The sequence below is a fragment of the Protopterus annectens genome, chromosome 7.part0 (assembly GCF_019279795.1).
Source record: "Protopterus annectens isolate FY-2018-M chromosome 7.part0, PAN1.0, whole genome shotgun sequence".
Lineage (NCBI taxonomy): Eukaryota > Metazoa > Chordata > Ceratodontiformes > Protopteridae > Protopterus > Protopterus annectens.
Window position 1 is genome coordinate 1,361,089,446 of NC_056739.1, and position 25,694 is coordinate 1,361,115,139.

The 25,694-nt window shown below is 46.0% G+C and overlaps 1 protein-coding gene across 5 annotated transcripts in view; it reads left to right on the forward strand.

Moving 5' to 3' along the window:
• Positions 1 to 25,694, forward strand: part of ZFAND6 (zinc finger AN1-type containing 6) — a 1,173,263-nt gene that overhangs the window by 540,719 nt on the left and 606,850 nt on the right. The gene's annotated exons all lie outside the window — the stretch shown is intronic.

Here is a 25,694-nt window from a genome sequence, read left to right on the forward strand (position 1 = left end):
TCATGGCAGGTTTGGCCTTCACTCTGGTTATTTTTAATTTATTATTTTTAACCCTGTCGATAAAATTTGCCTCTTGTTTATGCTCCTTACTCCTCCATTGCTCATGGGCACCTGTGATAATACTGAGGAAGTTTGTCATTTGGTTTGATCATCTTATGCACACACACGGAAAGCATCAGGCTGTCCTGTATGCAGATAATCCAGTACTGCCATTTGAAAGATGAAAAGATGGTTGGTAGTATCTTGTCTGACTTTAGGTTCTTTCAGATTAAGATGAATTAGTCTAGTCCTGCCTTATGACAGTAACTGTTTCTTTGAATCATGGTGCACTTTATGGTTTGATGTGAAGTTCTGGAAACCAGCAGGGGATGGTTATATGTTACAGGATATAGGGAGATGTTGAGGAGTACATGGAGAGACTCTAAGGCCAGTAGACTATTTTTGTCCGGCCAGTCTGGGATGATTTTTTAGACAGTAAAATTTCAGCTAACATTAAAACAGAGGTGTCAGTAGCTCCAAACTGGCTTGCCTGTTGTGTTTACACTGTGAAATTTGTGCTGTTTAATCCTTCTGCAGACGAATAGATGATGGTATGTTGTCCCCATCTTGCCTTCGCTCTTGCTGGTTGGGTTTGGAGCCGATCCTCGTCTCTGACTCGGACGTTTTACTATAGCTTGAGAGCTTATACTGGCTCGAGGCTAACCCCTATCCCAACATGCTTAGCGGTAGCTACCCAGATCTCATTTGCTGCTTGCAGCGTTGAGATTGTGACTACTGGCTCAGGTTAAGTACTCAGTTTTTCATATTTTGCTATCTTCCCTTTTTAGGATTATCAGCAGTTTAATTACCTTTGTGGTGTCTGTTTTAGTCCTTGTTTAAACAAAACATCCTTCTGACCTTCCTCCGCTGTTGCTTCTTGGTTTTTCTTGGCCGTAGTTTTCTTAGGTCTTGCTTTCCCCTTGAGCCCGTTTAGAGGGTTCTTCTCTTCTTTCCCCACTTTCTGTTGGAGTAGCCGTGTAAGTTAGAGGCTGTCCTATTGGAAGAGTCTCCGTTTTACTTAGAGGCTCTCCCCCTGCTCCTTCTTTTTCCAGCAAAAAAAAAAAGTATCCTTATTTATGGTAGTGTTTGTAGTTTTGTTTTGCTAGCCATTACAGCCTTGCTTTTGTTGCTGTTTGTGTCTTCTAGTATCCAGCATGTCCAAAGAGTCAAAACCCTCTGGCTTTAAGAAGTGCGACTCGCACTGCCAAAAAATGTCCCTTACTGACGGGCACATGAGTTGTGTTTACTATTTAGGGGCTGTTTGCCTGCAGGACTTGTGCCGCATCTGTCACGCTTTCAGTTCCAGAGTCCTGCAGGAGAGAAAAAACAAACTGTTTTTGCATGGCCTTTTGAAGAACCCTCAGGATCCTTTGTCTCTGGTTCCTCAGCCAGCTAAACAGTCTGACAAATCTCATAAAACCATCCTCAACTTTTCCAATTTTGGAACAACCAAAATCTGCTGTGAAACCTTCAACTCTGTCTGTTCCCTGTGTTGGCTCAGCCAAAGCTATGTCTCCGGCAGCTCCATCAGTGTCTTCGGAGCCAGTCCAGACCCATAAAAGAACCAGGTCTCCTTCTTTGGAGCCGGTGTGCTCTGTTCCACAGTCTCCTTTGTTGCAATCTGTGGCAGGCAGTCACTCTTCCTCTCACTCCTCTCGGGCCTCCAGGCTTCCGGACCCTGATGTGGAGAGAGTGGTTAATAGGCTCCTCAAATCACAGGCACTTGCCAAATTATTATCGAGCCCAGCCCATCAGGAATTAGCTCCTTCAACCCATCCAGCTTCTCTATCAGTTCCTCCTTCAACTCACTTGAGTTTGGAGCCAGAGTGCATTGACGTCGTGGTGGTGGAACCGTTGGCTCCAGTTACTTCTTTTTCGGTTCTGACTCCTGCTCCGATCTCCTCAAGGTCTCAATCCATCGAGGGATCTGGGCACCGAAGCTCTCTCATCTGCTCCGAGGGGGGAAGTGGCATCGGACCCTTGTCCGACCCTGCTATCCCTCTCGGAGCTTTGGCTCAGGTGAGCTTGAATGCCACATCAGCCTCAGAGCTGTTGCTCTCAGTACGCAGGAGATCTCCGGGCTCTTCGGAGCCGGAGGCTACTTTGACTCAAGACTGTGGCACCTTCGAGGTGATGGGGAGTGTGCTGTCTCCTGAGACCGCTCCACCCTTCGCTCCATTGGCTCCTTATCCCTCGGTGCCTGTCTTTGACCCTCCTCCTCCCTCCAAGCGTAGGGAACCTATGCCCCAGGATGCCCCATTGGTCCACCCCACTTCTTCTGAAACCTGCCCTAAACATTTGGAGGAGGGCCCTCAGAAGAAAAAATGTAAGAGGAAGCATCTGGACTCCCCTGAGTCCATCACTTCAGACACTGACTTGGATGAATCGGAAGGGTCCCCCTCCGAGGATGTCTCCTTTTCGGACATCTTGGAAATCCTTAGAGGGGTGGCTGGAAACCTCTAGCCCCTTCTGTGGATGAGTCTGTCTACCTGGACGCATTTGTTTCCCAGCCCTCCACCTCTTGGGTGTCTCCGGCTTTTGATCCACTTTTGTCTGTACTGAGTCGGAAAGCATGGAGCACTCCAGAGACCATGGAACTGGTTCAGCGGAAACCAAATAAATTTATAACTGCCCCCGAAGACAAATCCTTTCTTTCCAAAGGAGTTCCTGTTGATGCTATGGTGGTGGCAGCAGCCACTAAGAAGGAACTTGCAGAAACTTCTTTATCTGTCCATTCACCGAACAAGGAGTCCCATACTATGGACAGGTATGGGAAGTGTATGTTCTCTGCAGCGACCTTTACTCTCAGGTCGCTGAATTATTTGTCACACTTCACATGACTTCAGAGGGATTTCCTAAAGGAGTTGGGAGATACCCTGCAGGATCCTACAGCTGAGGGAGTTGCGAACAGGGCGGTTTCCCAACTTGCGACCTTGACTTCAGTGGTTAACTCCTCAGTGAGACTCCTTTCTTATACGGCAGATGGAGCGAGTAGGGCAGCAGGTACCGGAGTTGCTTTGCAGAGATGCTCCTGGATGCACCTTTGTCAATTTGCAGAGCCCTTCAAGCCCTCCTTTACCAATACCCCTTTTGATGGCTTGTCCTTGTTTTGGCCTCAGGTAAAGAGACTCTCACCAGGTGTGAAAAGGATGGCAAGACTCTCTCTGCCAAAGGAGTCCGTTTTTCCACTCCATCTAGACCCTACCCTAAAGGTCAGAAGAGTGGGAAAATGTGGTTTTGAAAATCCCAGGGAGCTTCGCCTGACACACGTGGAGAATTTTCCCCCAGGGGCAGAGGGGGGAACAATAACAGAAGACACCGGCCTCGCGTCGGGGGGGGGGGGTCCACAACAGCAGAACGACAGAGATACGTTTTCTGCTAGGCCCTTCCAGCACTCCTGAAGGGAGGCCCGACTGTCCACCTCTGGAGGGAGTCAGGGACAGAGTATCATTGTACCCAACAGCTTGGCAAAGTATTACAAAAGATGCGTGGGCACTGTTAGTAATATCCAGGGGTTACAAAATTCCCTTTTCCCCTTTACCCACCTCAAGAACAATACATTCAATCTCAGACGTTCCACCCAGTCTTTGGGATCAAGCAATCCTAGAAGTACAAAGATTGCTAGAAAAGAGAGCCATCCAAGAAGTCCCCACAGACCAAACTGAATCCGGAACTTACTCAAGGTTCTTTTTAGTTCCAAAAAAGACAGGGGACTGGAGACCCGTCTTGGATCTCAGCAAGCTAAACAAATCAGTAAAAAAAGCAAAGTTCCGGATGGTAACACTGCAGTCCATTCTTCCCTTTTTTGGGTCAGGACAATTGGATGTGCTCATCGATCTCCAGGATGCGTACTACCACGTAAAAATGGACAGGCAGTCCAGGAGATTCCTACGCTTCCTGCTAGGAGCCAGTCATTATCAGTTCAGAGCTCTGCTCTTTGGTCTCACCACAGCCCTCAGGGTGTTCAAGTGTATGGCAGTGGTCACGGCTCAGCTGAGACGTCGAGGATTCCAGATGTTTCCATATCTAGACGACTGGCTCCTCACTGCTACAACCGAGCATCAACTGATCAAACCACGGGACTACACAATTCAAACCTGTTTCCAGCTAGGCATTACCATAAACTACGAAAAGTCTGCCTTGTTGCCTTGTCAGTCTATTACCTTCATAGGGGCAGACCTAGATACAAGAGCCATGATAGCAAAGCTGCCTCAAGACAGGGTGTCAAGCCATTCGTCAGCAAGTTTCATTCCTCATGAAAAAGAAGAGAGTTCAGGCAAGAGAGGTATTGAGAGTATTTGGCTCAATGGCTGCAGCAATTACTCTAGTCCCTGTGGCACGCTTCCACATGAAAATTCTGCAGTGGCTTCTTTTCACTCAGTGGTTGTTCCAGGATTTACAAATGTCACATATGATCTCGATCACAGAATCCTGCAAATAGGACTTAGTATGGTGGCTTGTCTCAGCCTAGGTGACTCTGGGCAGGGTTTCTCTTGAACCCCATCCATTAGCCACAGTGTCCATGGATGCCTCCAAGATAGGGTGGGGAGGGGCATTATCTGGGACAGACTGTCCATGGAATGTGGCAGCCACATGAGTACCACTTGCACATCAATGTTCTAGAGATGAGAGCAGTGTTGCAAGCACTTCAAGACTCTCTACCTACCGGAACTATTGCAATTCAGACAGACAGTATGTCAGTGGTATGGTACATCAACAAACAAGGCGGGACCAGATCTTACCCCTTTTGTCGGGAGGCCCATTGAGTATGGCAATGGACAATGTCTTCTCAACGTTTTCTGATTGCGTCGCACATTTCTGGAAAATCCAGCGTGATAGCGGACAAGCTCAGTTGGGCTATCCTCATGCCTCACGAGTGGTCTCTGAAGCAAGACGTTTTTCGCAAATGGAGCCAGCCATGCTGCAATCTTTTTGCCACTCCCCTCAACAACAAATGCAGCAGCTACTTCGCCTTAGTCCCCCCACCGGAACAGTCACCTAGGGATGCACTTGTTCACGATTGGCCTCTGGGACAACTTTATGCCTTTCCACCTTTTCCTCTGATCCCCAAGGTACTTCAGAAAACAAAGTCGCTGGGTTGCAAGCTCATCCTTATTGCTTCTTATTGGCCTCATCAGATATTTCTCTGCCATCATCTACAAGTGGACCCTTGGATACTGGACCCAGATGTCCTTCAAGAATGCAACTGCAGTCATAACATATGGGTTGTCCTGCCTCAGGCAGCCCTCAGTCGGCCGGATTCCAAAGTCTGGGTCCGACGTCGGCTGATGTCGCATTTCTCTCCGACGTCAGAGCGGCTGGAGTACATAAGCATCAGCCGACGCCATTTTCTTCAGTCTTTCTTGCTGCGCGGTGCCCGAAGCAGAAGCAGTTCGCAAGTGCCGGTCGGTCAGCTCCTGTATTCTTCGAATCCGAAGTCATCAAAAGAAGCTAAGTACCCCGTTGGGGACCTTTCTTGCCTCAGCAGATGTCAGAAATTACTGAAAAAGTTAACAATTGTCTGTCTTGTGGTAAACAAATACCTCATAAGGATTTCCACTCTTACTGTCTTCCTTGCCTTGGCCCAGACCACGACGTCTCGGCCTGTGTCGCCTGTGCTCGCTTCAATAAGCGCACTCTTAGGCGCCGGGCGGAGTTTGCTGAAGACTTTTTCGGCGATAAATTTGCTTATACAATATTTCTCTGCCATCGTCTATAAGTGGACCCTTGGATACTGGACCCAGTTCCTGACCTCCTGATGCATCAGTCGGGCGTGGACCACCCCTCCCTCCAAGCTCTCAAGCGGACATCTTGGTTTTTCCACTTTCAGTCTTAACCAGGCTCCCCAACATTTCCCTGGCAGTACAGCACATCCTGTTGTTTTCTCACAAGCCTACTACCAGAAAGATTTATACTAGCAAATGGAAGAGCTTCTCTTATTGGGCAAAGAATAATGATATTGATCTTTTCACTGCTCCTGTTCCCAAGATTCTTGACTTCCTGGCCGAAACGTTCGAATGAGGGGCAGCTGCAGCTACCATTAGGGTCCAACTGGCTGCCATCTCCAATTTTCATGGGGGAGAGTTGGGCTCTAACATCATGTCTCATAAGCTGTGCAAAGCATTCTTACGAGGTACAACCCTTTTATGAGAAAGAGAACCCCCCCGAACCGGGACCTCAACTTGGTTTTAGCCTTTCTGGTTCTTCCACCCTTTGAACCAGCATCATCTTGTCCCCTGAAATTTCTGTCTTGGAAGACCCTCTTCTATATTGCCATCACCTCAGCTAGTGGCTGTCAGACACAATCATCTAGACTTATGATTTGCGTAACAAGAAGCTTCCAGGGAAAGCCAGAGGACACTCAACCAGGGCCTTGACTGCCTCTGTTGCCTTTCAAGCCAAATCACCTTTAAATTCAATCTGTGCAGCAGCAACATGGGCAAATCCTCATACCTTTATCACTCTTTACAAAGTGGATGTGGTCTCCTGGAACAGGGCATCCTTTGTTTCCACGGTCCTGGAGAGTTTACTCCAGTGAGCCATCCAAGAACCAGGTGCTGGGGACGCGGTCCCAACTAGCAAAAACGTAGGCAAGATGGGGACAACATAACATAAAGAAGTTATGTACCTACCATAATGTTCCATGTTTGTTGTCCTTCATCTCACCTTCCTTCTTGTATCCCCCCTCCTTCCCCCTTCCTGGAAGATCAAGAGGAATTCCTCCTTCCCCCTTCCTGGAAGATCAAGAGGAATTCCTTCATTGGTTACACTGGCTGAGTTTCCTGTTGACATACCAGGTTAGTTGACCGTGCTTTGTTGTTCCTTTTTCCTTCGTGACTCTTGCATGTGGATTGTTCCTTTTTACACAAGTTTTCCTATTGTGTAAGAGCTTAGAAATATTTGCATTTTACTCTTATAATCTAGTGTGGGCTATCACAAACGAGATCTGGGTAGCTGGCACTAGGCATGTTGAGATAGGGTTTAGCCTCGAGCCATTATAAGCTCTGGAGCTATAGTAAAACGGCCGAGTCGGAGCCCGAACCCAACCAGCAAGAGGGCAGGCGAGATGAAGGACAATAAACATGGAACGTAATGCTAGGTACATAACTTCTTTTTTTTACTTTGAGTAGTGTGAAGAGGTAGTTCATTTTGTTTAGATGTGATTGGTCTGAGCTTTTCAGAATAGTTCAGTAATTTATACTGTTGTCCGGGTACCACAGCTGAGGTGCTGTATAGATCTTTTCATTTTGAAAGAGAGAGTATGTCATAAAGGTGTGTTAGCTGTATCTCACTTTGTGGTGTTTGGTCATTAGGCATGATCAGCCTCATTATAGGCTTTCACAGTGTTAATAGCCATTATCTGGGATGCCATTTCATCCTTTTTCATGTCTTAGCTAAGTGCACATACATCTTCATCCCCCCTTTTATATTGAGGTTATACATTCTAGCTAAAGAATCACCTGTGCCTTTTCAGTGTTCACTAGTCTGGGTTCATAAAGTCTTATAGCTGTGAGAATTTTCAAGGAAACTCTTGGTTCTGAGTGAGCAGAAGAAAACTCCTGCTGTGGACCTCTCTAACTTTTTTGCACAAAATGCCTCATAGCATCACTACATCTTCCCAGTAGGCCCATTCATTCCAGTGATTGGGGAAGGGAGAGCAATAACCATGCCCCTCTGTTTTCTCAACAGAGTGAGAGGCCCCATGGTTTATTTGTTACCTAGGTAAGGTTAGAGGCTAATCAGCTCACTTCCACCCTCCTCCGAGAGAAGTGCCTGGAGTGAAGGAATTGGCTAGCATGCCTATCTTTCAATAAACTGTACCCCCCCATTTGCTAGCTTGCAAGCATCACAATTGCTGCTTTCACAGGATATGCGTGTGTATTTTACACATCCACCTGTTATGTAAACAATGCACAGCTGCGCAGTGTGGGCTTGCTAAGCTCAGTGCACAGGGTGATGCACTACATTCCTGCAACCATCAACTTTGCATTGAACCATGCACTCTGTCTCTCCACTCCCCCGCCTCCTGCTAGGATGAGGAACTCTGTGTCAGTTACTTCTTCCCATCCTCCTATCCCCTGCCTGATCTCCAGTGCTTGTGTCATTAATTGAAGATTAATATAGCTCATAATCTGTGCCACGGAGGCTGGATTTGCTTTACACCTTGTTGATATTTCGACAGCATTTGTCATAATATGCCATGCTTCTTTTTTTGATGATCTTTTAGGCATCTAAATTTCCTAATGATCAACATGGCCTGATCTCCATTAGCCCCTTCTTTACTTTATCTTTTTAGCCGTGGAGGTCTTTTTTTTACTCCTAATCCATCCCCTTGTTGGCTTATAGGTATTGTGTAAAACACTCTTTACTGACACATTCTCATTCACACCATGTTGTGTTACAGAGCAGTGCTGTTTCTGGAAGGCTCATTTCCCCATGCTTCCATCTTCTCATGCAGTGTGTGTTTCTGCAGTGTAACTCAGATGCCACATCTGGAGTGGGGATGGAAACCAACTACCTCCTGCTGGGTGTGCTCACACTCATCCTTTTTCAGCTGGCTCCTCTAGCAGCTGGGCTGCTAATTTCAAACGGACATTCAGGCTGTAGTCAGGGCTTTATCCTTGTGTTTTATGTTCTGGATTTAGACCCTGCACTTGGATTATACAGCCTTTATTTTCTTTAGTGATCATCCAAGTACAGTCCTGTTTCACAGATGGGTTACATAGAATATACTCTCCTTTAATTTCCTTCTATGCATTTTTCTTGTCGAGTAACAGTGTAGATTTATTAGATCTGTTTTGTGTAGAGATCTGTTTTATCATTTGTTTTGTTCATTTTATATGTAACAGTTTTATCCACCCCCTTTCCAAAACACTTGAAAAAATGTATTCAAAAATAATTGCTTAGCTGTCTCCTGCAGGAAGAGTTCCTATTCCCCACACAACATGGCTTGCGCCCTTTCCATAGTGCTAACATTGCACTTCTAGCCTATATAGATACTGTCAATAAAGGTAGAGATAACTGCAAATTAGCCTCCTCCTTATTTCTAGACTTGTGTAAAGCCTTCAACAAAGTTTGTCGCCACAAACTTCTACTTCAAATGTCCTCTTTAGCTTTGTCTCAGCCCTCCCTTCAATGACTCAAAAGCTACCTATCCAGTGGGTAAAGTGGCACAAGTCCTCTCTCGATAATACAGCCATTGAAGTCACTTCTCAGACATAATTATTAGGGATGATAGTTAATGATAATCTTAATTCGACCTGCATATACAAAATTGCATAAGAAAAATTCATCAATAACTAGGGATGCTTTATAGATCCAGAAGTATTCGCACTGATTCAAGTAAAGCTAAATTTACCACTGCTTATCTCCTTCTCATATTTCTTTATGGTGCTCCCATCGTTACTAACCTTAAGGCATCACAAAAATCAAAACTTGAATAATGCTATAACAAAGTTGCTAAATTTGCAGCAAATACCCCTTTTAGAACCCACCATTGTATACCACTAAAAAAACTAAATTGGTTAGAACTACTTCATCAGCTAACATACACAGCTTCTTACCACATTTAAAATTATCCAGAATCCATCTGCTTGTCCAGCATTAAGTAACATTCTATAAGGTATGTAGTCTGTCATTACAATCCAGTGACCCAGACTCTGTCCACAAACCTATCAAATCTGCTAGGCATTGTTTATACTTGTACCATGCTGCTAAGGCCTGCAACTACTTATCTCTATCCATCATGTCAATACTTTCCCAACCATCCTTCAAAACCATTCTGAAAGACTTCCTAGCCAAAAGCTAGCTCTGTTCTGGCTCAACACCAGGATAAACTATATCCCTAAATGTGGACAGGTACCTATACATATACTATACATCTTCTTACTCTCCCTTCTTCACTCATTTCCTTACTTCTGTCAGTTTCTGTCCCCAGCTTTCTCTCAAGTATACCATAAGCCTGCTTTTCTCTTGCTTTTGTATTGCAGTTCTTGTTTGTATTATACAAACTTGCCTTTAATTTCTCTATAAACAGCCTGAAATATCTCAACTATTAAACGGTTGTCATGTAACTTAACCAATGATGTGAAGTTCTGTCTTTACGTTCATTCTTACAGATGAGTTTGGAGCCGATCATTGGCTCTGTGTCGGCCTACTACAAAGCTTTAGGTCTTAGTCCCTATCCCATGATGCACCTTGAGTTACCTCAGATCTAGTTTGCCGCTGCAACAAATCAGGTTTCCTAGCACAGCTCGGGCCAGTATTTCATATTTTTCTCAAGAATTACTATTTTCTCTCTCCTATATTGATAGATTGTTAGCCTTTTCTGACTTTTTCTTATACTCTCTTTGGCCTTCGTTTTTTTATAGGCCTTTATATTCCCTTTCTCTTCTTTTGGTGTGCCTTTATAAAAATATTAGGATAGTTTGTATAGTTTTGTAGTGTTTCATAAGCTTTATTAAACGTTCGGTATTGTGTGAAAGTGTGTTTATATATTTATAGTTAGCTCACATTTATTCATATACAGCCCATTTGTTTCTTAAGAGATAATTACTGTAGTTTTTAAGATTGCTAAAATTTGTGTGTGTGTGCGCACCCGCGAGTGCATTCTTCTTTGGTGTTACAGTCTGTTGGTATACAGTTAGATATGTTTGGTACTGTAGGATTTAACATGGCTGACCAAGAAAAAGACAAACATCCCAAGTCTGGTTTTAAAAAATGTCCAAAGTGTGGACAAAAAGATGTCATGTAAATTGTGTCTCTTGTCTCGAAGCTTTGCACTTGCAAGAGAGCTGCTCCATTTGCCAGTGAGTACTACATGAAAGGAAAAGAAAATTGATTGATAGAGGACTTATAAAATCTTCTTTTCAGGAAGCTTTGAGCGATCAGGATAGATCTAGCCTGTCTCCCAAGTCTTTCAAGTCCTCTAAGGCTATTTCATCTGATTTGTCAAAATCCAAGAAACCGTCGATGTCTGCTCCACAGCCTTTGGAGCCGAGTGCCCTGTCTTTTCGGAGCTGGTCCCCAGTCCTGGAACCGGTCTCCGAAGTACTGAAATCTCCTGTCCTCCTGTCCTCCAGTCGGCACCACCCTCCATACATTCATCTCAAACCTTGATTAGCCTGTCGATTTGGATGTGGATTGTGTGGTGTAGAAGCTGCTACAGGCACTGGCGTTTGCTAAATTTTTATCGTCTCTGACCTAAGTGGTTTCGGAACCGAAAACTGTTATTTCATCGACTTCTTTACCTCCTCCGAGCCATACCGGTCCATCAGAGCCAGAGGAGTTGGACCTCATGATTGTGGAGCCATCTGAGCTGACACCTGCTCCAGAGTCATCGGTTCCATTTACTCAGACTTCCTCGGTGCCCACTGAGGAGTCTAGGAGCCGACACTCGCCAGTTGGATAGTCGGACTGACCTGTAGTTCCGTTCCGTCTTTGCCTCTCGGGGCCTCGGCTCAGATGAGTTCGGCTCCTACCTCTGGATCAGAGCCCACTCTTCCGGTGCTGAAGGAATCAGTTGATGTTATGTGATCCTATCTCGCCTACATTCTGACTGATGGGTTCGGAGCCGATCCCTCGGCTCCGACTCGGCACGCTTATGCCAAAGAGCGAAGTCTCTTATTGGCTGAGCTTATTATATCCCAGGATGCACCACTACCAGTCCCCCAGATCTCGTTTGCCGCTAACTAGCGAAGACGTGGTCTCGAGCTGGCTGAGCTAAGTAGTATTTAACTAACTTTTTTCTGTCAGAAATTTGCTGTTCCTTTCATAAAAAGCTGTTTTAACGGCTACTCTATCCTTTTGTGTGTGATTGGAGTTTTTTGTAAAAAACTTTGTAGTGTGATTGGGCGTTGGTTCTGATTTCAGGCCTCCTTCATCTATAGGGCCTTTCCCGGTCAATCAACCCCTCTCAAACCTTAGGGGTTTTAAGATCCCTTTGAGTTAAATTTTTGTTGTTACCGGATTGTTTACCTTAATCGGCAGCTGTAAACTGATTTTTGTAGTGTCAGTTAAATCAGAAAGTCAAGTCAGGATAGTCTTGTTTTTTCTGTCAGAGAATTACTGCATTATTGTTATAATGTCTCAAAATCCTAGGCCTTCGGGCTTTAAAAAATGCACCAAATGTAATTTTAAGATGTCAATCACAGATGATCACTCTCTGTGTTTATTGTTTGGGCGCCAAACATTTACAAGAGTCATGCAGTGTGTGTCACGCTTTTTCCTCGAGGGTCCTCCAGGAGAGGAAAAATAAACTCATTCTTAAAGGCTTAATAAAACCCTCCTTTGAAGAAGCTTTAGCATCCTCTCCTTCTCCAGCTAAAGAAAGGGCGACGGCTCCGACCAGTCCGTCGGATCCGACCGCCAAAAGACATAGGCAGGCTTCTCCTTCGGCTCCAAGGACTTCGGAGCCGAGGGCGGAACGGTCTGCCTCGATGCCTCCAGTCTCGACTCCTCTGGCTTCGGAGCCGATGGCTGGGGCATCGAGAGGCGGGTCACCTTCGTCGGCTCCACTGGTCTCGGAGCCGACAAAGGTTGCCCGCCCAGACACTTCCTCCTCGGCCAAGTCCTCCTCGGCACCGATGGAAACTAGTGTGGGTATTCCTTCGGCGCCGATAGTCATCGAGTCGCCTCGGAGCCGGTCCCCTAGCCCTTTGGGGCCGTTGGAGAGGCCATCTCGAACCCGTTCAGTATCCTCTAGGTCATCGAGGATGTCGGATTCGGACATAGACAGGGTGCTCCAAAGACTGTTCCAGTCCCCAGTCTTCAAAAATTTGTTTCGCTCTGACCCAGTTGGCTTCGGAGCCGATGGCCCATGCCCATGTCATTGCTATTCCTCCTCCGACCGCTTCGGCTCCGCCGGAGCAGGTGCTGTTGGAGCCGGTGGAGATCTTAGGGTCGGCTCCGACCCTTACTCCAACCCCGGCCTTCGGGTCCGAGTTTGGTACACGGACTTCTTCGGCTGGACCTGGGGGTGATGTTTCGGGACCTATGCTATCGGTTCCGAGCCTCCTCTCGGTGCTTCGCTGCGGGACTTCCGCCTGCTATCATGGCTCCGGGGACCGGACACTCCCAGGATTCTGGGGTCCGGCTTTCAGAGCTATGAGGAGTGCCTTGGCCAAGTCTTCTTCGCCATCTCTCCGGCTTTACCGGCACCTTCCCTGGGCGTGGAGACTGGGTCTTTGGCAGTTCCCTGTTCTTAGGCAGTGGAGCCCCTGGGGCTGAGGTTACCCGCATTGGGGGTTCCCGTCCTCGTGAGGGTTCTTCAGAGTTGTCTTGAGAGGAACCCCGAGGAAGAGATCGTGCAAGAGGAAGCACGTGGACTCCCCGAGTCTATTACATCGACACTGATCTTGATGATGCGGAGGGGTCCCCTGTCGCCCTCGGATGATGTCTCATTTGCAGACATCTTAGAGATCCTCAAACAACGAGGCGGCTGGATATCCAAACCCCCCTCTGCTGATGAGTCAGTGCTCCTCAAGGCCTTTGGGGCTCACCCCTCCGCCTCCTGGGTGTCTCCGCCCTTTGACGAGCTCCTGGATTTAGTTTGTCGGAGGGCGTGGGAACATCCAGATACCGTGGAACCAGTCCCTTCTCGCCCTAACAAGTTTTTGTCTGCCCCACCCGAGAAGGAGTTCCTCACTAAAGGCGTGGCTGTAGATGCCATGGTGGTGGCATCTGCTACACAACAGGACGTGGCAGAGGCTTCAACGTCCGTCCATCCTCCTAATAAGGAGTCTAGGAGCATGGACCGCACGGAAGCGCACCCTGACTTCAGCGGCCTTTACTTTAAGGTCCCTGAATTATTTGGCACATTTTACCAGGCTTCAGAGGGATCTGGTCAAGGAGCTGTCAGATTCCTCTCAGGTAACCTACCTGAGCAGCTAGCCCAGTCGGTTAGCTCTCAGTTGGCTATCCTTACTTCAATTTCTAACTCGTCCATGAGGCTCATTTCAGATGCGTCAAGGGGCGGTAGAGCGGCAGGCACAGGCGTGGCTCACGGAGACAAGCCTGGCTGCTTGTGTCGTTTTGCGGAGGCCTTCAAGTCTTCCTTTGCCGACGCTCCCTTTGATGGGTCCTCTTTATTTGGACCTAAGGTTAAAGACACTCTTACCCGCTGTGAGCAAGAAGGAAAAACTTTATCTGCCGTAGGTGCACGTTATTCCACTCCCTTTCGGCCTTATCCCAAGGCTAAAGGAGGAGGGAAAATGTGGTTCCGCAAATCACAGACGTTTTTCCATCAACAGCAGGAAGATTCCCCTTCCAGAGGCAGAGGACGGGGAAATTTTTCTGGGAGACGCCGTCCCAGAGGCGGCAGAGGGCCCCGCAATTCTGGAGACCGCGAGTCCTTTCGTGGCTCTTCAGCCTCCCACACCTCATGAGGGATTGCCCGGCTGTGCTGCTCGAGCCAGTCGGGTGCCGCTTGCCAAGCACCTAAAAGCCTGGGAGTCAATCACTCAGGACAGATGGGTGCTTCGGATCATTGCCGGAGGTTACACCATCCCCTTCACACACACACCCCCACCGTCCAAAAAAATCCCGGACCCACCACCCAGTCAAAGGGAAATTGCAGCCGCAGAAGCTTTAAAGCTGCTAGAAAAAGGAGCCATCCAACCGTCCCCACAGACCAGATCGGATCCGAAATTACTCAAGGTTCTTTTAGTGCCAAAAGACAGGGGACCTGAGACCAATATTGGATCTCAGCAGACTAAACCAATCCGTCACGAAATCCAAATTCGAATGGTCACGTTACAATCCATTCTCCCATTGTTGGAGAAGGATGTTTGGATGTGCTCCATAGACCTCAAGGACGCCTATTATCACATACCGATACATCAGGCGTCCAGGAGGTATCTGCGCTTCAGCCTGGGAGACAGTCATTTCCAATTTTGTGCACTGCCCTTTGGTCTCACCACAGCCCCCAGGGTGTTCACCAAATGTTTGGCAGTAGTGACTGCTCACCTGAGGAGTCTTGGATTCCAAGTGTTTCCCTATCTGGACGACTGGCTCCTGACTGCCACCACCAGGCATCTACTAATGGACAACCTCAAAGCCACCATCTCCCTGGGTGCTACCCTGGGAATTACATTCAATTGGTCAAAGTCTGTCTTGCTGCCCTCTCAGCGCATAAGGTTCATAGGAGCAGAGATAGACTCAAAATTGATGCGCGTTTTTCTTCCTACCGAAAGGATCCAAACTTTACAAGGCCAAGTTGAAGCCCTGATTTCAAGATCCAAGGCCCCAGCCAGGATGGTCCTACAAGTTTTAGGTTCGATGTCTGCCACGGTTCTTCTAGTTCCTCTGGCAAGATTGCACATGAGGATTCTTCAGTGGCTATTGTCGACTCAATGGTCCTTTCAGGATCTTCCCCTCAATCACCCCATTATGATTACAGAAACATGCAAACGGGACCTTCGCTGGTGGCTTCAGACATCCAATCTAAATCAAGGAAGTCCTTTTGTTATTCCCTCTCCAGTGGTCACCCTGACAACAGATGCCTCCCAGACAGGGTGGGGGGGGCATTGTCTGGGCAGGTTAGTTCAGGGCTCCTGGCTTCCAGACGAAACTTTTCTCCACATCAATGTATTGGAGATGAGGGCTGTACTTCTGTCCCTACAGGCCTTACACAAGTTTCTCCCTCAGGGCATAATCGCCATCCACACAGACAACATGTCGGTGGTCTGGTATCTAAACAAACAAGGAGGGACCAGATCTTACCCCCTTTGCAGAGAGGCCATGAGGGTGTGGGAATGGGCTGTAGCTACCAGCCGTTTCTTGGTAGCGACCCACATTCCGGGGAAATCAAATATATTGGCAGACAGATTAAGCAGGACAATTCTCTCTCCTCACGAGTGGTCCCTAAACGAAACAGTAGCAGCTCAGGTTTTCAGGAGATTGGGGACGCCGTGCTGCGACCTTTTTGCAACACCTCTAAACACAAAGTGCAAAAGGTTCTTCTCCTTGACTCCACATCAGGGGGAAGCAGCTATGGATGCTCTAGCACAACCTTGGCCAACAGGGCTACTTTATGCCTTTCCTCCGATTCCACTTCTCCAAAGTCATTCAGAAAGCTTCTCAATTGGGGTCCACAATGATAATGATTGCTCCGCACTGGCCTCGTCAGGTATGGTTTCCCTACCTGAAGAAACATGCGGTGGACGATCCTTGGACTTTAGATCTAACTCCGGATCTGCTAATTCATCAGTCGGGACGACAACATCAGTCCCTTCACTCCTTGAAGTTGACAGCTTGGCTCCTCCACTTCCGACTTTAGTCAGAAGTCACATATTAGACCCGGAAGTTATTCACATTTTATCTTCGGCCCACAAACCCACCACTAAGAAATTGTACCTCAGTAAGTGGAAGAGGTTTGCTATCTGGGCTCAACTCAGGGGCTTAGACCCTATCACTGCTCCAATCCCAGAGGTTTTGAAATTCTTAACATCCCTGTTTAATCAAGGTTCTTCTGTCTCTACTATTAAAGTCCAACTAGCGTCTATCTCTAAATTCCACGAATCCATGGATCCTCCATTGATGAGCAGCAGACTATGCAAAACTTTCATTAAAGGTGCGGGCCTGTTAAGACCCCCAGTTTTTAATCCTGCGCCTCCGTGGGATCTTGATTTGGTGCTTCGTGCATTCACATCTTCCCCTTTCGAACCGGCTGCTACATGTGAGTTAAAATATCTGTCTTGGAAAACTGCCTTCTTAGTTGCAATTACTTCTGCAAGAAGAGTTTCAGAGCTTCAAGCCCTGTCTATCAAACCACCGTATTTGATTTTTCACAAGGATAGAGTATCACTTAGGCCTAATCCATCCTTTGTCCCAAAGGTCTGTTCTAATCTCTGTCTCCAACAATCTCTAGAGCTACCAGTTTTCTTTCCAAAATTCTCCAATGAAGCAGAATACACTCTCCATAAATTGGATGTTCACAGGCAATTGCGCTTCTATTTAGACAGGACTCAGCAATTTCGTAAGTCAGACCAGTTGTTTGTGTCCTTCTCAGACAATAAATTGGGTAAAACCATCACAAAAGCTACTATCTCCAAATGGATTAGAGATTGTATAACTCAGGCTTATTCTTCTTCGAATAAGCAACTTACAACGTCTATCAAAGCTCACTCTACCAGAGCTATGGCGACTTCTATAGCTTTTCATTCCAAGCTCGCTATCTCGGAGATTTGTGCTGCGGCTACTTGGTCCAATCCGCACACTTTCATTTCCCACTATAAATTGGATGTGGCATCTAAAGGGCGAGCATCATTTGGTTCCATGGTACTCAGGAGTGTTTTCCAGTGAGCCACCCAGGATTCAGGTGCTAGGACGCTTTCCCATCAGTCAGAATGTAGGCGAGATAGGATCACATAACCTCTTTTAGTTATGTACTCACCATAACTTCAGATGTTTGGGATCCATCTCACTACATTCCTAATACCCACCCTCCTTCCCCCTGCCTTGGAGATCAGAAGAGATTGAACGGTTTGAGTTCTACTGTTTTTATCTTGTTTCATCTAACGATGTTATATAATCAGTGCGTGCATGTGTGCATGTATGCGGACAAACTAGATCTGGGGGACTGGTAGTGGTGCATCCTGGGATATAATAAGCTCAGCCAATAAGAGACTTCGCTCTTTGGCATAAGCGTGCCGAGTCGGAGCCGAGGGATCGGCTCCGAACCCATCAGTCAGAATGTAGGCGAGATGGATCCCAAACATCTGAAGTTATGGTGAGTACATAACTAAAAGTTTCTTCGGATCCAGTAGTTCCTTCTCATCGGAGCAGGGGGTGCCTTTGAGGCCATGAGGAGAGTAATGTCCCCCAGGACATCCACAACTTCAGGACCAGCTACCTCCTCCACAAAAGCACCTGTGTCCACTTCTGCCTCACAGATCCCTTTCAAGTGTAGAGACCCTGAGCCTCAGGAAGCCCCACTGGGTGGCCCCTGCTCTTCCAGGACCTCATCAGAAGTTCCTACCGATGAGGTTCCCAGGAAGAGAATTTGCAAGAGGAAGCATCTAGACTCCCTGCAGGAGTCTCTCACATCTGACACTGACTTAGATGAATCGGAAGTGTCCCCACAGTCTCCCTCTGAAGATATCTCATTTGCAGCTATATTACAAATTCTTAAGCAGAGGGGTGGCAGGAAGTCCACCAACCCTACTGAAGCTGAGTCGGTCCTCCTGAAGGCTTTCGGGTCTCAACACTCCACCTCTTGGGTGTCTCCGCCCTTCGATGAGCTCATGGAACTGGTCTCACGAAGGACGTGGGAGTCTTCGGACACCGTGGAGCCTGTCCCTAGGAGGCCCAATAAATTTATTTCTGCCCCTCAGGATAAATCCTTTCTCTCTAAGGGAGTGCCTGCTGATGCCATGGTGGTGGCAGCAGCCACCAAAAAGATTTTAGAAACTTCTTCCTCTATCCATCCTCCTGACAGAGACTTTAGGATCATGGATAGATACGGGAAGTGCATGTATAGTTCAGCGACTTTTGCCATGCGTTCACTGAACTATCTTACACACTTCACAAGACTGCAAAGAGACCTCCTAAAAGAGCTTGGAGATGCTCTTCAGGGTACAGTAGCTGAAGGAGCTTCAGACAAAGTTGCCTTCCATCTTGCTACCCTTAATTCCATAGAGAACTCGTCCATGCATCTCATCACATAAGCAGCTGATGGAACGAGTAGGGCAGCGGGTACAGGAATTGCTCTCGGGAGATGCTCCTGGATGTGCCTATGTTCCTTTGCAGAGCCCTTTAAGTCATCCATTGTCAGCACCCCTTTTGATAGCTCATTCCTTTTCAGGCCCAAAGTTAAGGAAGGTTTGACCAGGAAAGAAAGACTCTGTCATCAGAGTCCGTTTTTCCACCCCTACTAGACCCTACCCCAAGGGTCTAAAGGGAGGAAAGATGTGGTTGTGAAAAGCCCAAGGAGCCTTTCTGGACACACGTGGTAAACCCTCCTCAAGGGGCAGAGGAGGGGGCAATAATGGAAGACGCCATCCTCACGGCAGAGGGGGTTTGCAAAACCAGGGCGACAGAGACCAGTTCTTTGGGAAGCCCTACCAGCTTTCCTGAAAGGAGGCCCGACTGTCCTACTCTGGAGGCAGTCGGGGGTCGCTTATCTTTGTATCCAGATGCCTGGCTCAAAATAACAAATGACAACTGAGTACAAAATATAGTTTCCAGAGGATATTTTATTCCCCTCGCCACCCCCCCCCCACCCCATTGACAACAAAAGTCCCGGACGTTCCACCCAGTTACAGGGAACAAGCAACAGTAGAGGTCCAAAGGTTGCTAAGAAAAAGTCATCCAACCAGTCCCAGCAGACCAGACAGGATCCGGAACTTACTCAAGATTCATTTTAGTTCCAAAAAAGACAGGGGACTGGAGACCTATTTTGGACCTCAGCAGACTAAACAGATTTCTCAAGAAAGAGAGGTTCTGGATGGTCACGCTTCATTCGATACTTCCCTTCTTAGGGAAAGACAATCGGATGTGCTCGATAGATCTCCAGGATGCGTACTACCATATAAAAATGGCCAAACCGTCCAGGGATCATCTGCGCTTCTGGCTGGGAGCCAATCATTCCCAGTTTCGAGCCTTGCCCTTTGGTCTCACTACAGCCCCCAGAGAGTGTTCACCAAATGTATAGCAGTGGGTCACGGCTCATGTGAGGCATTTGGGATTCTAGGTGTTTCTAGACGATTGGCTCCTCAACTCCACCACCAGGCATCAGCTAATACAAGCCAGGGACACCACTCTTACTCTCTGCAGTCAACTGGGCATTACCATAAATTCATATCATATATTGTTTTTATCTGAGCAGAATTGGACACCACCACCACCACATTAAAACTTCCATCAGAAAGAATCTTACTACTTCACCAGCAAATCCAGAACATCATATCCAGAGACAAGGTTCCAGCATCAGAAGTGCTAAAGCTGTTAGGGATGATGGCAGCTGCTATAATAGCGATTCCATTGGGTAGCATGCACATGTGGATTCTACAATGGCTGCTGTTCACGCAATGATCTTATCAAGAGCTCCCAATGTCTCATCTCATTATTATAACAAACACATGCAAAAAGGATCTTCGGTGGTAGTTGACCTATCTTCAGGTAACGATAGGTCGTCCTTTTATCCTACCCTCACCATCGGCCACAGTGACTATGGACGCTTCCCTGATCAAGTGAGGGGGGGCATTTTCAGGGAATAACAGCAGAAGACACATGGACCGAACAAGAGACACATCTGCATATCAATGTTCTGGAGATGAGAGCGGTACTCTTGGGGTTGCAGTACTTTCAGGACTCTCTCCCTCTGAGGACAAATGCGATTCAGACTGACAACATGTCAGTGGTCTGGTACTTGAACAAATGAGGAGGAACCAGGTCCAAGACCCTTTGTCGAGAGACCCTATGAGTATGGCAGTGGGCTACATCCACCCAGCGCTTTCTAATAGCAATGCACATCCCGGGGGAAATCTAACGTGATTGCAGACAAACTGAGCAGGGAAATTTTGTTGCCTCACGAGTGGTCCCTCAAAAAAAGAGGGAGCGGAGAGAATATTCCACAGATGGGTCCAGCCTTGCTGCAGTCTTTTTGTCTCCCACATCAACACAAAATGCAGAAGCTACTTTTCTCTGATTTCCCCCTCCGGGAGATTCCCCAAGGGACGCGCTTGTACACGATTGGCTTCCGGGTCTCCTCTCTGCCTTCCCACCTATTCCTCTGATACCAAAAGTACTACAGAAACCAAAAGCCCTGGGAAGGACCATCATTCTAATACCCTTCATTGGCCTCCTCAGATTTGGTTCCCCTTCCTTTGTCTTCATCTGTTAGAAGAGCCTTGGATTCTTGACCCAGTTCCAGACCTTTTGACACATTCATCTGGGGCTCTTCATCTCTTCCTTCAGTCCCTAAAATTGACAGATTAGCTACTCCAATTCCCAAAATAGCCAGGCTCCATAACCTCTCAAACGAAACGCAGCATATTTTAATATCTTCTCATAAATCCTCTGCTAGGAAATTGTACCTTAGCAAATGGAGGAGTTTTTCTATATGGGCTTCTCAGAATAACATTGATCCCTACCAAGCCCCCATTTCCTCTATATTAGAATTTTTGACTATGCTTTTCAACAAAGGAGCAGCGGCAGCTACAATTCGGGTACAGCTTGCCACCATCTCTAATTTTCATCTTGGTATTGAGAGATTTAACATAATGTCACACAAGCTATTCAAAGCCTTTCTCAAAGGGACCTTTCACCTCATACCACCAGTGAAATCCCCTTATACCCCATGTAACCTAAATGTTATGCTTTCACACATTATTCTTCCACCTTTCGAGCCAGCTTCCTATGTGATTTGAAATTTTTGTCTTGGAAGACTATCTTTTTAGTAGCCATCACTTCTGCCAGACGAGTATCGGAACTACAGGCCTTGTCCATAAAATTTTCGTATATGGTTTTTCACGCTGACAGAGTTTCAATGAAAACAAATCCTTCATTCTTTCCTAAAGTTTGTACTGAAGCTAACCTTAACCACATTATAGATTTACCAGTGTTTTTCCCCAAACACACCAACAACTTAGAGTATATGCTGCACAAGCTTGTTCACGGCCAACTCAGATTCTGCCTGGATAGAACCAAAGAATTCAGAAGATCAGAACGACTCTTTACTTCTCAGGTTCTAGGAAAGGTATGCCAGTGGCAAAAGCAACACTATCTTAATGGTTATCTGATTGCATCACTTTCACTTAGCTGCCAATTTACCCCTACAACACAAAATTAAGACTCATTCTACCAGAGCAGTGTCCACATCCTCTGCTTTTTCTGCTAGACTTCCTATAGACAATATGTGTGAGCAGCCACTTGGTCAAAACCTCATACCTTTATCACTCATTACAAAGTTGATAGGGCCTCCAGGGACAGGGCTTCCTTTGGTTCTACTGTCCTGAAAAACATTCTCCCGTGAGCCACCCAAGAAAGATGGTGCTTGGGATGTTACTCATCTGTAAGAATGAATGGCAAGATAGAACTTCCCATAAAGAAGTTATGTACTCACCATAACGTTCCATGTGAGTTGCTCATCTCGACTTCATTCTTACTTCCCACCCTCCTACCCCCTCCAGGGTTTTTAGAAGACCGAGATACTAGTTTTATCATGGTTGCTCTTTCTATGGTTTTTACCTAAAAAAGTGATAGAACGGCATATGGTATTATCAGAGGCAGCAAACAAGATCTGAAGTAACTCAAGGTGCATCATGGAATAGGGACTTGGCCTCGAGCTGTCTGAAGACCTTGAGCTTTGTAGGAGGCCGACTCTGAGCCGAGGATCGGCTCCAAACCCATCTGTAAGAATGAAGGTGAGATGAACAACTCACATGGAACATTATGGTGAGTACATAACTTCTTTTTTCTGATTATGTTTAATTTGAAATAATTATTTAAATTGTATTTGTTTTTTGTAGTACTTCACAACTTTTCTCCCAGGCCCCTCCTGAAAATGGGGTCCTACCTAGTTGGCTTTTCTGGAAGTCAAATGTCAGTCAGTAAATAAGCATATGTGTGTGTATGTATACATTTGTGTGTTTGTGCGTGTGTGTATATGTATATATATATATATATATATATATATATATATATATATATTTGTGTAGTACTAATTTAATTAGGGTTTGCTTGTAAGGCTGTATGTGGGCTATTGTTTTACTGTTGTTCATATACATTCTTTGAGAAGAGTCATTGTAAATCATGACATTAAGGGTTGTTTATTCAACTACCTTATTTCTCCAACCAGTATTTAGAAATGCAGTAATTTCTTACCTTTCCCATGTGTGTTAATGAAGGCCTATTCTGGTATCCTTTGACAGACACACACATACCTGTCAAGTTGAAGCACACTAATGTTTTTCTTAATCCATTTCAAAAGATGGACATCACCCATTTGCTTGAAGCATATATAGGTTTTTTTTTTGCTGTGCAGCTACTATTTTTATTCATTTTTAGTGGCTAAATTTTACTTTGTCCTATGTCAAACTTTTCTTTTGCTATCAAAGTACAAATGTCAAATTCTATCAATAATGTGCTTGCAGTAGACAAACAGTCCCTAAAGAGTTTTATTTGAAAAGACTTGCTTTGAGACCTCACCATTATGGTGAAAATGTTCAGTTCTGTAAAAAGTTAAAGCAGGCTACAGTGGCAACTGGCAGTTTTATTTTTGACAAAAAGCAAAAAAAAAAAAAAAAAAAAAAGAATAAATGCAACAAGAGGCACCTGAAAAAGTTAAGAAATGTGAACAGCAGATGACATAGGCCATTAAAATTTCTTCAGGTAGAGATTCTGGGATTTCTACATCAGCTCTTTTCTTTCTTAACACTGACACGTCTTTACAGCTAATGTCAACTCTTGTGCAAGAGTTCATTTTTTTAAAGTGGCAAGGAAGTCTCAATCAAGGTGCTAAAGATGTAAAATTAATAACAGGTACTGAATAGTGGTACAGATGAAGGTACAGAGGTTGTTCATCCTAGAGATTCTTTGTGTTCGATGATTGTTGAACAGACCGGACAACTGAGGTTTCAGCAACAGAAGGCCAAATCTGGCCTGACTTAACAGGGCTTAGTACCTTTCCCCACCTTGTAGATGTAGCAGATGTGTGTTCTTCATGGGCATCAGGACATTTTCAGTATAAAACCAACATCAGTACAAGCCATGTTAGATTTTTCTTTGTAGAATATGGCTAGATTTCTTTACATCCCTAGTCAGACATGGTTCACCATGCTGTGGTACTCAGAATAGATAGTTTCTCCATTTGGGAATTCTCTTATTACTTTTGTGATAACTGATGAGTTTTGGACAGCCTTGTATTCTTCTAATCTGATATTCAGCTATGCATTAAGGCATGTCAGGATCTAAGAAAAGTAGATATTCTTCTGGTTAGCAGATTGAACACAGAGACTTTCATACATGTATATTTTGTTTAGGACTGGGGATAAAAGGGGTTGAAGACATTTGGTAAGAAATGCAGCTAAAGGTTCCATGAGTGACCCCCTGCCCAATACGGTTGGCCTCCCCGGTGGTTTACATGAATCTTTATGAATTTTGGGGAGTAAATATAGATATTGGGATTGGGGATCAGACACTGTCAAGTGATACAAGGTTTGCTTATTAATGCCCTCTTCCAGCGCATGGTTCAGGAATCTATTTCCAGTTTGAATTTTGGTGTTGGATCTAATGGCATATGCATATAAAATTGCACGTCAGGTAGCTGTCTTTCGGCCTCTGCAAGGTACATTGGCCACCCAATAACCACAACCGCCCCACCTTTGTCGGCTGGTAATAGGACAGCGTCATGATTATTCCTAAGCTTGGTTAATACCTCTTGTTCCTACTTGGTAAGGTTGTGTTTCATGTTATTAAGAAGAAACTTATTGAAGTGTAACCTTACCAAGCAGGAACAAGATCTGTTAACCAAGGTTAGGAATAATCATGACTTTGTCATATTACTAGCCGACAAAGGTGAATGTTAAGTTGTCAATCTCGCCTTCATTCTTGCTGGATGGGTTCGGAGCCGATCCTCGGCTCCGACTCGGCACTTGCTTAGCTTGAGAACTCCTTTTGCCAGCTCGAGGCAACCCTATATCCCATGATGCAAGGCGAGACTACCCCAGATCTCGTTTGCCGCTTTGCGACGAGGTCTCTTTTTTGCCAGCTCAGGTGAGTTTGAATTTTCAAACAGTTTAGTCAGGGTTTTTTCTCTTTTCATAGCCAAATAGTGTGTAGTGTTTCTACAGCCCACCCTTTTCCCCTTGTTTAAAACTTCTAGTTAATTAGTTAAGTTTAATTTTTCAGTTAGGCCTAGGCCTCTTTATTAATCCCTATCTGTTTGTGTGTTTTTTTTTGGGATTAATAGTGTGACTGTTTAGAGTGTGTGAGTAGTGTTTTTACTTGGACTATGTCTAAGGAAGGAAAGGTCTCAGGCTTCAAGAAGTGTGACTCGTGCTGTCAGAAAATGTCTCTGACAGACGGTCACACTTCTTGTGTTTACTGCCTGGGGCCTTTACACCTGCAGGACTCCTGTGCCATATGTCATTCTTTTAGCCAGAGAGTCCTGCAGGAGAGGAGGAACAAATTGATCCTCCGTGGCTTAATAAAGCCAGAAGGTTCACCCACTAAGACTGGGTCGAGTAACCCTTCTAAGCCACCTAAGGTTCAGGCTACAGTTGTTAAGCCTTCTCCGGTGGCTCCTACTCCTTCGGAGTCGAGATCGGCTCCGGCTGGAGCCGATCGTTCTACCTCTGATGTGATAGTGTCGGTTCCTGCCGGCTCTGACACTCAATCTACAGTTGCCTTGTCGGCTCCGGCTGGAGCCGACGTGTTTTCCAGTATCGGAGCCGAGAAGCCTTCGGCTCCATCTGGAACCCAGAGGACGTCGGCTCCGATGGCTTCGTCCAAGAGGAGATCTCGGTCCCCTTCTTTGGAGTCGATCCACTCGGCTCCGAGGTCTCCTCTTTTGTCGGAACGGAGTCATCGGAGCCGATCTTCGAGATCTTCCAGGCTGTCTGACCACGATTTAGAGAGGGTGGTAATCAGGCTGTTGAAGTCACAGGCACTAGCCCAAATGCTCCATAGCCCGTCTCAGCAGACTTCGGCTATTG